Here is a 14076-nt window from a genome sequence, read left to right on the forward strand (position 1 = left end):
TATTATTGGATCTTCAACTTCTTGAGTTTTGTTACTTTCCTTTTCTAAAAGATTATCTTGATTTTATATCTCGGGTCACAAATTAGTCGAGTTAATATAGGTTTACTTGACTTTTTTTTCAATGTTGTTTTTATTGATTTTTCTTTTTAATTTCACCTTTCATTATTTTATTTTCGTGCAACACCTCCATTATTTTATTGAGTTTTTTTTGTATGGGGTTATCCTATCTCTGTAAGCAAGTTGTGACTTTCGCATGCTGACTACAATTATATTTTTTATTCTTTTTTAAAATTGATTTTTTTTTCAATTTTTCCTTTTGCGTTTAATTTACTAGTGATTAAGCTTTATTTTTTATCTTTATAAGATTATTTTATTTTCATTTAATTTTTATTTTATTATCAAATAAAATCTTTGAAACGTTACGTATATTTTATAATATTAGCAAGCATTTATTTTTTTTTATTAGTTATTGTTGTTTTTTATTATCACTAGTTTTTTTATAAAATAGAATTATTAATTTAGTTAAGCTTATTAAACTCATTTAATTAATAACTTGAGTTTTAAATTTTTATTTTTTTTTTTAAAACACTATTATTTTTTATATTAAAAAAAATTAATGTGACCCATGGCATGATACAGAACGACTAATCTAGTTCTTTCCAATTATAATACCTTTCCACTGTTGGTGTTACTGTTTTCTTTACTTTTTCTTCTGTCTACATTTCTGAGTCATTAGCATGTAAAGTACTTATAAAACACTTTTTGACCCAATGACCCCTTATTAAAACTCTCTCCCATGTCTAAACAAAAGAAAATTCAACTTAAAAAAACAATTAAATCAATTTTTCAGAAAACAAAAATCTGGTAGGAAATGATATTATTTGGTAACGGTGGGAAAAAACATGACAAGATGTAGTTTAATTTTGGTTTTAAAAGTTTTAAAACAATTGAATCAGACAGTTCAACCAACACTTTAGGATTAAAAAAAGTATAAATAATTATGCGGATATAATTCAACTATTAAGATTTTAAATTTACTTTTTAGAAATTAGTAGTTCGAATCTCACAATTCTTAGAATTACTAGAGTCTGAAGACTTACATGATCATTAATTTCAGAACTCATAAAATTAGTCGAAGTACACGCAAGTTGATCCGTACACTAATATTAATAAAAAAAAAGTATATAAATGTTATTGAAAATGTGATAATGTTTCTATTTATAAGCGTAGTAAAGGCATCTAGTAGGAAAATGCAGAAGAGATTTCAACATTCAGATGAAACTGTTAGTAAATATATAAAAGAAGTCCTTAAGTTATTATGTTTCTTTACTGTAGAAGTCATAAAACTAGTAGATCCACAATTTACCAGCACCCCAAGTGAAATTGCAATTATTCCAAGATATATGTCACATTTCAAGGTAAGAAAAACAATTTTTTTATATGTTTTTTGAATGAATATCAATTATTTTATTAATGTTTCTAAATACTTACATTATTTATTTTCTGTAGAATTGTGTCAGTGCAATTAATAGCACACATATTCGTGTCTGCATATCATCTGATAAACAAATTCCATTTATTGAAAAAAAAGATGTACCGACACAATATCATGGTTGCTTATAGTTTCAACATGTAGTTCATGTTTGTGTGACCAAGATGAAAAGGCACTACACACAATACGTGTATTTTTTTTCTTGAGGCTATTAACAGTAGTAGTATAAAATTTCCAAAACCACTGGAAGTTTGTGATTTCATATAAATTGAAAAGCTGGTAATTGAAGTTAGATAATATTATTTTTTAGTTATTGAAAAAAATTAGCATGTTGTTCTTATTTGTAGGCAAATATTATTTGGTTGATGCCGGATATCCCAATAATGAATATGGGTATTTAGTTCTCTATAAAGGTGAGAGGTATCATTTACAAGATTTTAGCCGTCGTGAACAGCCAAGTGATCAGGAAGACGTGTTTAATCGTGCACACTCATCACTATTTAACGTGATAGAGCATTCTTTTAGGGTATGGAAACAAAGGTGGAGAATTTTGCAAAACATGTTTGTTTATCTATATAAAATGCAAGTTGATATTGTAGTTGCATCAATGGCATTACATAGCTATATTAAAAAGAGATCGCAAGATGATGAGGTTTTTGCCGAATATGATTGTAATCCTAATTTTATTTCGAATGACTTTTTACCAGATATTGTAGCTCACTCAAATAGTTAAGAATCGCAGAGACCTTCACGTATGGATTTTATACGCGATGGAATTTCAAATAATTTGATGAGACAATAAAAGAAAAACATAATGTACAAGGATTATTTATTTTGTTATGTAATCATAATTATAAATCAACAATATTTTGCAATAATACACACACACACACACACACACATATGTATACATGGATGCATGTTCTTTTAAGTAATTTCACAATCAAACCTCAATATAAAAACCATATTAACCAAACATACAAAACTGTTTTTTGTTCAATCTCAATTTTAATTACAGTTTTAACTAAACACTTCAATTTTAAAAACAAATCTCAACAAAAGTGATTTTTATTAAACTGTTTTTTTAAAACCACAATCACAGAAGCAACCATGGTACCAAACACACTCTTAACATGTAGAACATGTTTGGGAATGCGGTGCAAACCGTGTTCCAAAAAAATTTATTTATTTATTACTAAAATTTAATATGGTTTGTACGTTTTGGATCGTTTTGATTTGCTGATGTCAAAAATGATTTTTTAAAAATAAAAAACATCATTGGTATGTATTTTGGCATAAAAAGTTATTTAAAAAGCAATCGTTACCACACTGCCAAACACCCTCGTAGTGTCTGTCAAATTTCATCATGATTGTCGATACACGATGTCAGGCGACGACTCCTACTCTTTTTTTATTTAACAAAAAGGGTTTTTTTTCTCAATTGAGGGAAATAAAGATTTTATTGGAGTCGTCATCTAGTAATTTGAGGGAACTAGAAATCCCAAATTAGACACTGGTCCGAGAGATTCGAGTACGGGGTTAGTTATGATTAAGGGAAGGTAGACACCACCCTTAAAACATCCTTTCAAGAGAAAGGTTACCCTTACTTGTGTGTTTTTTATTTGATTCAAATGCTATTATATTTTGGGCTTATTTGCAATTTGTTTTTCTTTAAAAATGGTTAACGTTGGTCCCTAAAAATAAGAGACACGTTAAAAATTAGGAGACTTGTCTAAAATATTGACGTTTGTCCCTAAAAAGGAGAGTTACGTCTGAGTTACCAAAAGAAATAATAATAGACATAATCCATATTTGGTATTTTAAATTTTTGACATTGGTCCTTTTCTAATTTTCTAAAAAAGAGACGTGTCGACAAACAATATTTATTTAGAAAACAAAATTATTTTGATATTGTTGAGAAATAGGTATAACCATACTTGAGAATCGGGCTTTGGACCCACAAACAATGACATGATAAGATGGGTGTTGGACTCGTGTCGTTATTCCGTTTATATTTATTTTTTGGTTTTGTTTTGTTGTTGTTTTTTAGCATACGAGAAAATTTACAAGCATTTATCTATACAAAAATATCAAAAATACCATCAGGAACCCAAAAAAATTACCTGAGTGCCACTATATAGGCAAAATACTGAAATACCCTTGAATTTCTCCGAAATTTATGAAAATGCCACTGGCGGCGCGTGTGGCCCACGCGCAGTTACTGTTGAAGCGGTGAAATTTTCTGGCAAGATTTATGGCCAAAAAATGGTTGGTTCTGGTAGATCTGCGGGCGAGGATTCTGATGAAGGTGGTCTCGATGGTCGTTGATGGCTGAAGAGGGAGAATCGTCGGTTTGAAGCTTCGGTGGCCGACGAAAATCGCGCCCTTTTTCCAGCCAGATGGGGAGGTGAAAACGCTCAGCACGACCGGGGTTTTGCTTTATAGGAGGCTAGAAACCTTTCTGTGGTGGTTCTGAAGCTTCAAACGGCCGGAAATGGGAAATCAAATGAGAGAGAGAGAATCGCCAGTGAGAGGAGAGAGAGACTCTGAGATTTACTACGGTGTGAACGAGCGCATGGTGTACCGGTGCAACTGAAGGCTATGAACCATTGGATCGCGGTTGAACTGATCCTACGGCTGTGATTGGCTGGATCTGCAAGTTGATCGGACGATCCGGATGGGCTGAGGTTTGATCGAGTGTGGCGTGGTGTACCGAGAGCTGGGTACACCGGGTGACGTGGCGCAACAGGATCTAAAGGAAAATTGTTTTAAGGGCTGAAATGGATTTGAGTTTTAATCTAGTGTGGTAAGCCCTATTGTATCATATTAAATCAAAGGTCCAAAACTAAATACTATTAGATCCAACGGTTAGGATATTTTTGATATTTTTCAATTTATTTTTAATAAAAATCAATAACTTACTCTCATGAAGAAAAACTAAAAAAACCTGAATAGGCTTTAAATTTAAATTTAAATTTATAGTATAACACAAACACCACTTAGATAACATATCAGTTAAACAAAATTTCTGAAAATATTAAAGTTTTTTAGATCCATAAATTAGCTTCTTTTGTCTCTCTAGAAAACAAATTCTTATCTCTCCCGATTAAAACAAATTAGAGCCTTTTCAAATCCATAAATTTTGCTAGCAGTAACCATGGCTTTCGATTCCATCAATGCTTCAATTCTTTTTGTCCCGAAAAATTTCAGCAAGAAAAAGAGGGTATGAAGACGACTCCTTTCTTTTACTTACTTTTTTTTTCCCTCTCCCTCTCTGGAATTTAATTTCTTTCTAAAAAAATCAATTATTGTAGAAAATGCTTGAAAATCAGGCATTGAAGCGTTTTCATGGCATAAAAAAAAAAACAAGTATGGTGGAAAGCGAAAGGTCATTGATTAAAGAAAGAACTCTCCAGATCACCAAAGCCATATAAGAGAGAATTGTTCCCATTTCAAAGCCCTAGTAGCTGGTTCATGCCAAGATACAAATGTTTACGAGCTACAGATGCATCTACACTTGCTATGTGGACAGAATTATAGATCATATGGATTGCTGAAGTAACAATTCTCGTGAATGAGCTTACCTCTTGACCTAGAGGATCAAAGAGGTTCCCGTTTGAGCATGAATTTAGGCATTTAACAAAGACATGATTTAACAGAAAAAGAAGACCCCTCACCAGCTCAATTATCACCTGCATTGTCTAGGTTGCTTGATGTTCTTGTTAATCTATCATATGGCGGCTAGGTTTGGTACTGAGGGAAGAAGATTATTAAATAATAATATAAATAATATCTTGGAATCTCATCTAATAGTTTAAACTATTGGGTTAAAATAATTATTTAATATGATATCAGAATATTGATAACCAAACGGTCACGAGTTCAAATCTTACCATCTCTATTTATTTGATAAAAAATAAGTACAAGGTAATATGAGTCTGTGGAAGTTTCAAGCTCAAAGAGCTTTCATTTAAGGGGGTGTGTTAGAGAATAATATAAATCATATCTTGAAACCTTCTCTAACAACTTAAACTATTGAGTTGAAATGATATTTTGACAAAAATAGCTAGGATTTTTTTTTTCATTCAATGACAAAACTGAAATATTTAACATAAGAATCATTAAATAGAAAATAATTGCAAATATGTAAATAATAAGATTTTTGTGTTGATTTTTTTAGGAATGATGTTAAGTGTTAGCGCACATATAAAACTCAAGATGCAAAATATAATTTTTCAAACTATAACTAGTAATCGTAATTTGGACCAAAACAAAGGATGTTATGAGTAATTTTTCTTTTTTTGTAATGGAACTTGTTATTCATGTTAGAATTTTATTTAAAAAAAAAACATGATTAATTAGTATATTTGAAGTCAAATTAAAAGTATGGTCCCCTCATATTTATTCTCCAACAAAAATACTTTCATAAATCAAAATTTGTAAATATATATTACACTGTTAAGCAATGGTGTTTGGTTTATTATAACAAGGTTTGCCAAATATAAGAATGTTTTCAAGAAAAGCCTAGAGTTTATACAAATTTAAATCTATAAGTATGTAAAATAACAACTTGTGGTAAGCATGTTTTTAACATAAATATAATAATAGAATACTATCATGCATATTAAGTATTTATCCAAATTTATAATTGTTATTAATTCAAAGTCTTAGCATCCTAAAAATAAAAATATATATACTTAAATTAAAACAAAGGAGGGTACTTATTTGTTAAAGCATTTTAAAGTAATAAAATTTTTTTTGTTGTCAATGATGAGTTTTTTGTCCATAAGACTTTATTGCTCTTTATTTGTGCAATTAAGATGTTTGCAATATGCCTCCCAAGACTCCAACACTACCACCTTAGTTTATATGCACTTCTAAACAAGATATTTGAACCAAAGAATATGAAATTTAATTATCTCTTAATAAGATGAACCTAAACTCTAGATTTGGATGGAAAACCTAAACTTAAAATGAGAAGAAACCACTAAAATATGAGGTGAGGAAGAGTATGTAAAAACTTTTAAAAAATTAAGTTTGAAACTCTTTCTTCACCCCTTTTTTATTTTAAATTTTGAAATCTAAAATGTTGAAGAATTAATTCTCACAATTATTAACCTTTGATTAGCCACCATAAACCAAGAATTAAATCTAAGAAAACCAAGGATTCTTTAATATTAATTTCTCATTCACCCATAATTTGTTTTAATCATGTTAATTAAACAAGTTTCCAACAATCCCTCGTATGATTGAAAATTATCTTGCCAGTTTGAAAATAACTCAAAGATTTATTAAGAGATATTAATTTGGTAGATTAGTGCATTAGGATAGGTAATTTTTATCCTTGAACCTTCCTTACTGAAATACTATCAGATTTACTTGACTAAATAGTAAATCAAGACAGTAGTACTCACATAGTTCTCTACCTATAGATTTATTTTGATTCTTACCGTTGTGTTCATTTAGTCCCTGAACAACTCTTGGATTCATCATGAATCCTTTAAAGAATTCAGCTTTTCTTAAAATTCTAAAAAAAACAACCATATTTTTCACTCATATAGGTGATTTTTCATTAAAAGTATTATGTTATACTCTACTTGATGTACCAAGATATGAAAATCATTAAGAGTTCATCTTACTATTTATCACGTTGTAACTAACACTTATTTCATCATAGGAATAAGCAGGAAATAATAATTTCCTAGTACTAAAAATGTTATATGACTTAGTTTTTCATTTCAACTTGGATCTTGGGATCTCCAATCAACTAGGTTTGGTTACTATCATTACACTATTTTATCTTTTAAAGGTTTTACGCCTATTCCTCTCGATGAATTATATATAAACTCTCTCAACAAACTTTTAACAAGTCCACAATATTTTCCTTTAACTTTACATAGTCAATGAAAATAATTTCATTCGAGAGCAAGTATTTAATAATATTATATCTATAACATATATTTCTAGATTTATCATTATACATACTACTTTGTACCATTTCAATTGCTGATTGACTATCATAATGGACATAAATAGTTAGCATTGATTTTGGCTAACATGGAATATCCTCTAAGAAATTTTAAATTCATTTGGCTTTCTCTCTAACTTTATCAAGATCAATAAACTTTAATTTCATCATGAATTTAGCAATATATGTTTGTTTGGAGTATTTTTATGACACAGTTATTTCACCAAATGTGAAGACATATCCATTTGTGGATTTTAAATCTTTAATGTTGGATATCCAATTAATATCATTATATCTTTCTAAAATTATTGGGTAACCAGTATATTGTAACCCATAGTCCACAGTATATCTTAGATCTTTGAGAACCTTTTTTTTATTATCTTCCAATGATTCATACTTGAATTACTTATAAATCTATTCAATTTACTAACTAAGTAAGTAATATCAGGCCTTATGCAATTCATAACATACATTAGGCTTCCAATTATTCAAGAATATTCTAATTGGTTTATTTCCTCACCTTAGTTCTTGAACAAATGTACACTTATATCAATTGATGTTTTAATAATGCTATTTTCACCTTTGAAAAATTTATTAAGAGTTTTCTCAATATAATAAAATTGGAACAATACCAATCCATTAGATTTCCTAAAAAAATTTATACTTAGTATGGCATTTGCAATACCTAAGTTTTTCATGTCAAACATGTTAGTTAATATTTTTTTAGTAGACTTGATTATGTAATCATTACTGTCTAAAATTAGTATATCATCTATATATAGACATACAATGACATAACATTTATCTATATTTTTAACATAAGCGTATCTATCAACTTCGTTGATTTTGAACTTAGTTGACACCATAACATTGTCAAACTTTTCATGTCATTATTTAGGTGTTTGTTTCAAATCATATAATAATTTAACAAGCTTGCAGACTTTCTTTTCTTATTTATTGACAACAAACCTTTTGGGTTGTTCCATGTAAGCTTTTTCTTCAAAATCACCATTTAAAAAAGTTATTTTTACATATATTGTTAATGTTCGTATAGAAGTTATTCTTGATACAAATAAATATATGTCAAAATAGTCAACACCTTCTTATTATTTAAAACTTTTAACAATAAGTCTAGCTTTATAATTATCAATAGTGTCATCAGCTATTATTTTTCTTTAAAAGATCTACTTATGGCCTAATGATTTACTTACAGGAGAAAGATGCACTAGTTTTCATATTTTATTATTCATAATGAATTTAATTTCATTATTAACTGTTTTTTTCCAATAAGAAGCTTTCGAATAAAACATTGCCTCCGAGTAGGTTTAATGTTCATTTTCTAAAAGTATATTAAAAAATCAAGACCAAATATTTTGGTCATTTTTGTCTTTTTACTCTTTTTAAGCTCAATTTTATCATCTTTTGATTGATAATGATTACTTGAGCTATCATCAATCATTTTTTTAACTAAACGATTTTCTCATGCTTCCTTTCACGGAAACATTTCCTTAAAGAATGTAGCATCTCCTGTTTCCATAATAGTATTATGATGAATATCCTCAATACTTGACTTGTGTACAAAAAATCATTATAGTGAATAAGGAGCAGTAGTTTGGTGGATAATACCATTTTAGAAACATAATTCACCAAATAGTGGTTCGTATTCTTCATTTCTATCACTTTTTATTACCTTTATCTTTTTAGTAAGTTAATTTTCAACTTCATTCTTGTAATGTTTAAACATTTCAAGAGCTTCATATGTGCTCTTAAATAAATAGGTATAACAATATCTTATGCAATCATCTATAAAAATAACAAAATATTTTTTTCTACCTTTAGTTTGCACAAATTAAATCATCAATATCTGCGTTAATTAAGTTTAGAGGTTCACTAGTTCTTTTAATTATTTGAAAATAAGGTTTTGTAAATTTTAATTCTCAATAAATTTCACACTTATGATTTTTTTCAAAAATAATTCTTGGTAATAATTCATGGTTTGTTAACCTTTGCATAGAATTATAATTTAAATGATCTAACCTACCATGACACACATCACAAGACTCAAATAAGAACTCTTTTTGGATAACTTGGTGTCCTCTTCTATCCTTAACCTAAAAATAAGGTCTTTAATTCCTATATTTTTGTGCTTATAGATAGTTCTTGAAGTCTTTTCAAGATATAAAAATTTCTCAATGATTGCAACCACTTGGAAGGACTCTCTTATACATACCTTCAGCGTGTATATCATGAAATATGAATTAAAATTCTTGAACTTAGCTCGTTACGGTCCTTGAATCAATCATCTTTAAATCTAAAAGTTTAATGACTATGAATTTCTTCAAACCAACATCTTCATCTTTGTATTTTTGTTTTATCTAAAGCTTCTCAAGGTGCTTTTGTACTCTTAATTGAACTATATACATTATATATTGTATTGTCTAATCCATTCAAGATATAGTTCTTGCACACGAAATCAGTATAATTTCATGCATTTAAAGCCACCATAGTAATAGGGTTAGATTTATTTTCTGATGATTTTAGCGCTTTCTCAGTCAAGAACTTTACCAAGTTCAAGGTGCCCAAATAGAATAACATCTTTTGTTGCCACCTCTTATTGAACTTTTTAGATTTGTCACCATGCACCACACAAGATGATGGTAGAATCCTCACTACTAAAGTTGTATTTATCGAAGCAACATTGGTTGGCACAACCAAATCTTGAGTAGTAACAGTAGAAAATATGATATAATCTATATATAGAAAAACAAATACAATAGCCAATAATATTTATAAATAAATATTTTGGCTCTATAATAAGCAAAAAATAAAAACTTGTAATAAAGCAAATTAATAAATAAAAATAATTAAACTATGCAATATAAAATCAACATATTCCCTTTCTAAAGTTACTTTGCTGAGTCTTATTTTGTTCGTTGTAATTTGTTCAATTATCATCATTTCACTTACAAATTTTACCTTATACAAAAAATAGTATCGTGTGAATAATACTTTCATTAAGTTTCAGGAAAGATTATAAGGGTCATAAATGATCCTATTTAAAATTCAATCTTCTTAGACAGAACTTCATAAATTATTATGATGAAATCCTCACTACTGAAATAGTACTTATCGAAGCACTATTAGTTGGCACAACCAAATCTTGAGTAGAAAACATGATATAATCTATAAAAAAAACACAATAGCCAATAATATTTATAAACAAAAATATTAAGGTGCAAAACATCATAAATGTGCACGATGGATCACGATTGATTCTCAACTAAAATAGTATTAGAAAATAATATAAATTATATCTTAAAGTTTCACCTAACAACTTAAACTTTTAGATTAAAATAGTTCTTGGACATGATATTAGATTCTTCTTAACAAATGATCACGAGTTCAAATCTCACTACCCATATTCTATTTAATAAATATATCTTAAGATCTCGTCTAACAGTTTAAATTTTTTAGTTGAGATAGTTTTTTAATAATTAGAGTGTTGGATCTTTTGTGGGACTACTAATTTGCATGGGGATCTTAGTTTTTCTAGTTTGGAAGAAAGGAAATGATGTTGAGGCCGAGGAGGATTATTTTGATCAAGTTTCAGGAATGACCACCCAATTCTCTTACAAAGATTTAAAAGCCATGACAAAAAAAGTTCAGTAAGATGCTTAGCATGAGAGGATTTGGCTTAGTTTTTTAAGGGACATTAGCTAATGGAACCATTGCAGTAAAGCGGCTTCATGATTTAGGCCAAGTTCAAAAATTGTTCCTTGCTGAAACTAAGGTAATTAGCAGCATTCACCATGAGAGCTTGGCAAAACTTCTTGGTTTTTTGAGCTAATAAGAATTCATCGGTTTCTAGTTTATGAATATATGTCTAAAGGATCTTTGGATAAATGGATATTCAACAAAACCTATGAGTTTTGCTCAATTGAAAGAAGACAAAGAAAATCATTATTGATATAGACAAGGAACTGACCTATCTTCATGAAGATAGCAGGCAGAAGACAATTCATTTGATATCAAACCCCAAAACATCATGTTAGATGATGATTTTAATGCAAAAACCTCTGATTTTGAATTGTCAAAACTAATTGACCAAGACCATAGCAAAGCTGTGACAATCATGAGAGGCACTCTTGCCTATCTTGCTCCTAGTTGAGTTCAGTAATCATGGAAAAAATGGACATCCATAGCTTTAAAGTTGTTATCTTAGAAATAATACGTGGAATGAAAAATTCTAATCACTCTCAGCCTGAGGAACGAAAGCATATGATGAGTTTTCTTGAGAAAGTTTTATGAAAAAATAACATTAAAAATTAAAATATAATCCTAGCATGTATACTAATCATACATGGAATTATATATAAAAGAATGAAACTAACTCCTATCATATATTATAAGCATATATTGAAAATATAATTAAACAAAACCAATAAAAAAAATACTTACTTGTTGAAGTTCTTAGCATATAATCAATCTAAAATTTATTCTTGAAGCTTTATTGCTCCTCATTTGATGCAAAAAAACTAACTTCAATAAGCCTTTTAGTACTTCAGCAACTCCTTGTTTAGGTATATTCCTAAACAATATACAATATCCAACGAACTCAAAGGAATATATAATCAAATATATCTCTATAAGAATTAATCCTAAACTCTAGATTAAAAAGAAAATAAAGATGAAAATCAGAGCTCAAAATATAGTAAAACTAAAAATTTAGTTGAAGAGAAGTGTTAAAAATTACAGTATTTGTGTAGAAAAACCAACTAGAAACACTCCTCTTCAACTCACTTTTATAGAGAATTTCAGGAACCAAAGCTAATAGACTTCCCTCTACTATCAGATTTTGATTACCTTCCATAAAACATGAATAAAACCTGAACATTTTGGCTTTAAATCATATGTTTTTTTAGTTGAAAAACTATTCATGTTTAGAGAAAACTCTTATGTAAAAAAACTAATCACATTCTATCATTCATGAGCTGGACTGAACAAAATAGTGACCTAGCAAAAATTAATTATTAATGGTCCAAAGAATTATAAACCCAAACAAAGTCCATATTATTATTGAATATTTTCTATGAAAATAAAAGTTATACAACATTATTTTTACTAGTGCTAGGTATATTTTGAAGAGGAAAATAATTCTAATAAATAATTATAGAATTATTCTTGGAATTCCTAAAATAAATAAAATAAAATAAAATTATCAAGTATAATATTTAATTTTCTAAACTAAATAGTACAAAATAAAAACACCATAAAAAATATTTTTCTAAACTATTTAGGAATAAAAATAACCAAGAAAAAAATAATTTCTCTTAAAAAGCATCTCGCACATGTATCCTCACTCCAGCCTATTAGCTTTTAATCTTTTGATCTTGCCTTTGTTTTTTTTTTTTTTTTGTTATTGGGCTTGCTTCTGTCAATGGCATTGGTGATATCAGATTGAACCTATCTAGAGTGTACCTTTGTTAGTTTAATATCGCCTATAAATATCTAGTTGGTTAGCTATATTATATCACATGACATTATTATATTCATATAAATACATATTATATTATTAATAAAAGCTTAATTTATCTTTAATATTTGTATAATATTATATTAATGAATCTAATATTTGATTTATGAATCTAGAGTAAATATAAAGTCCATGAGACAAAAATATTTTGCAAAGAAAATTATAAAGTTATTATGATTATGGGATTTCTATTGCATCATAGTATTGTTACTAAAATGTTCTTGATCAATAGTCTATTAAATATTGGACATTTATTAGAGTTGTAGAGATTGATGCATATTATGTTTTTTCCTTTATGAAATGAAGTAATTGTTCTTATAAGCTGAGGTATAATAATCCCTAAAACTAATATGTAGTTGCGTGTCATAAGACACGTACACTAAACTGACCCACATAAGAATTTTATATGAAGAGATCATTTGTGTCTATGAAAAGGCTCACGTGATGGTTGCGTAAATGATCCTTAGACTTGATATCACTAAGTTATCTTATATAGAGAATATTATACTTTGATTATGTTAACATGTTATCTTGATCGAGGTAACAAAGGGGCTGACATTAAGGATGACATGAGCTATATGAAGGTACTTGAGTGATTAATAGAGGATTTATCACCTAGGTAAATTAGAAAAAATATTTCATCTATTCTCAAGTAGTATTGAGTGAGAAATCATTGACCAAGGAAAAATGAAATTTAAAAAGAGTTTTAAATTTTATTCAAACGATCAATAACTATTATGTAGAGAATAAACATGATTTAACATAGCAGACATACTTCATACTTTAATGTTAAATCGGAACATTATTAATGAAAAGATATTAATTACACTAAGAAACCAGTCACTGAAAGGTTAAGTCAAACCACAAATGACTTTTCTAATATTTTGGGGATCATGACAAGTTGTTAGACGATACACATGATCTTCAAATATAAATTAATCAATTATTGAATTGATAATAAATTAAATTATTTAATTCTATTTAATTAGAATTATTTGAGCCAACATATTAGGAATCTAAAGGTCACACATATTAAGAACTATTAGATATAAATTAAATTGGGATAATTTAATTAAGTATGAC

Source organism: Populus nigra, chromosome 6 (assembly GCF_951802175.1).
Source record: "Populus nigra chromosome 6, ddPopNigr1.1, whole genome shotgun sequence".
NCBI classification, from domain to species: Eukaryota; Viridiplantae; Streptophyta; class Magnoliopsida; order Malpighiales; family Salicaceae; genus Populus; species Populus nigra.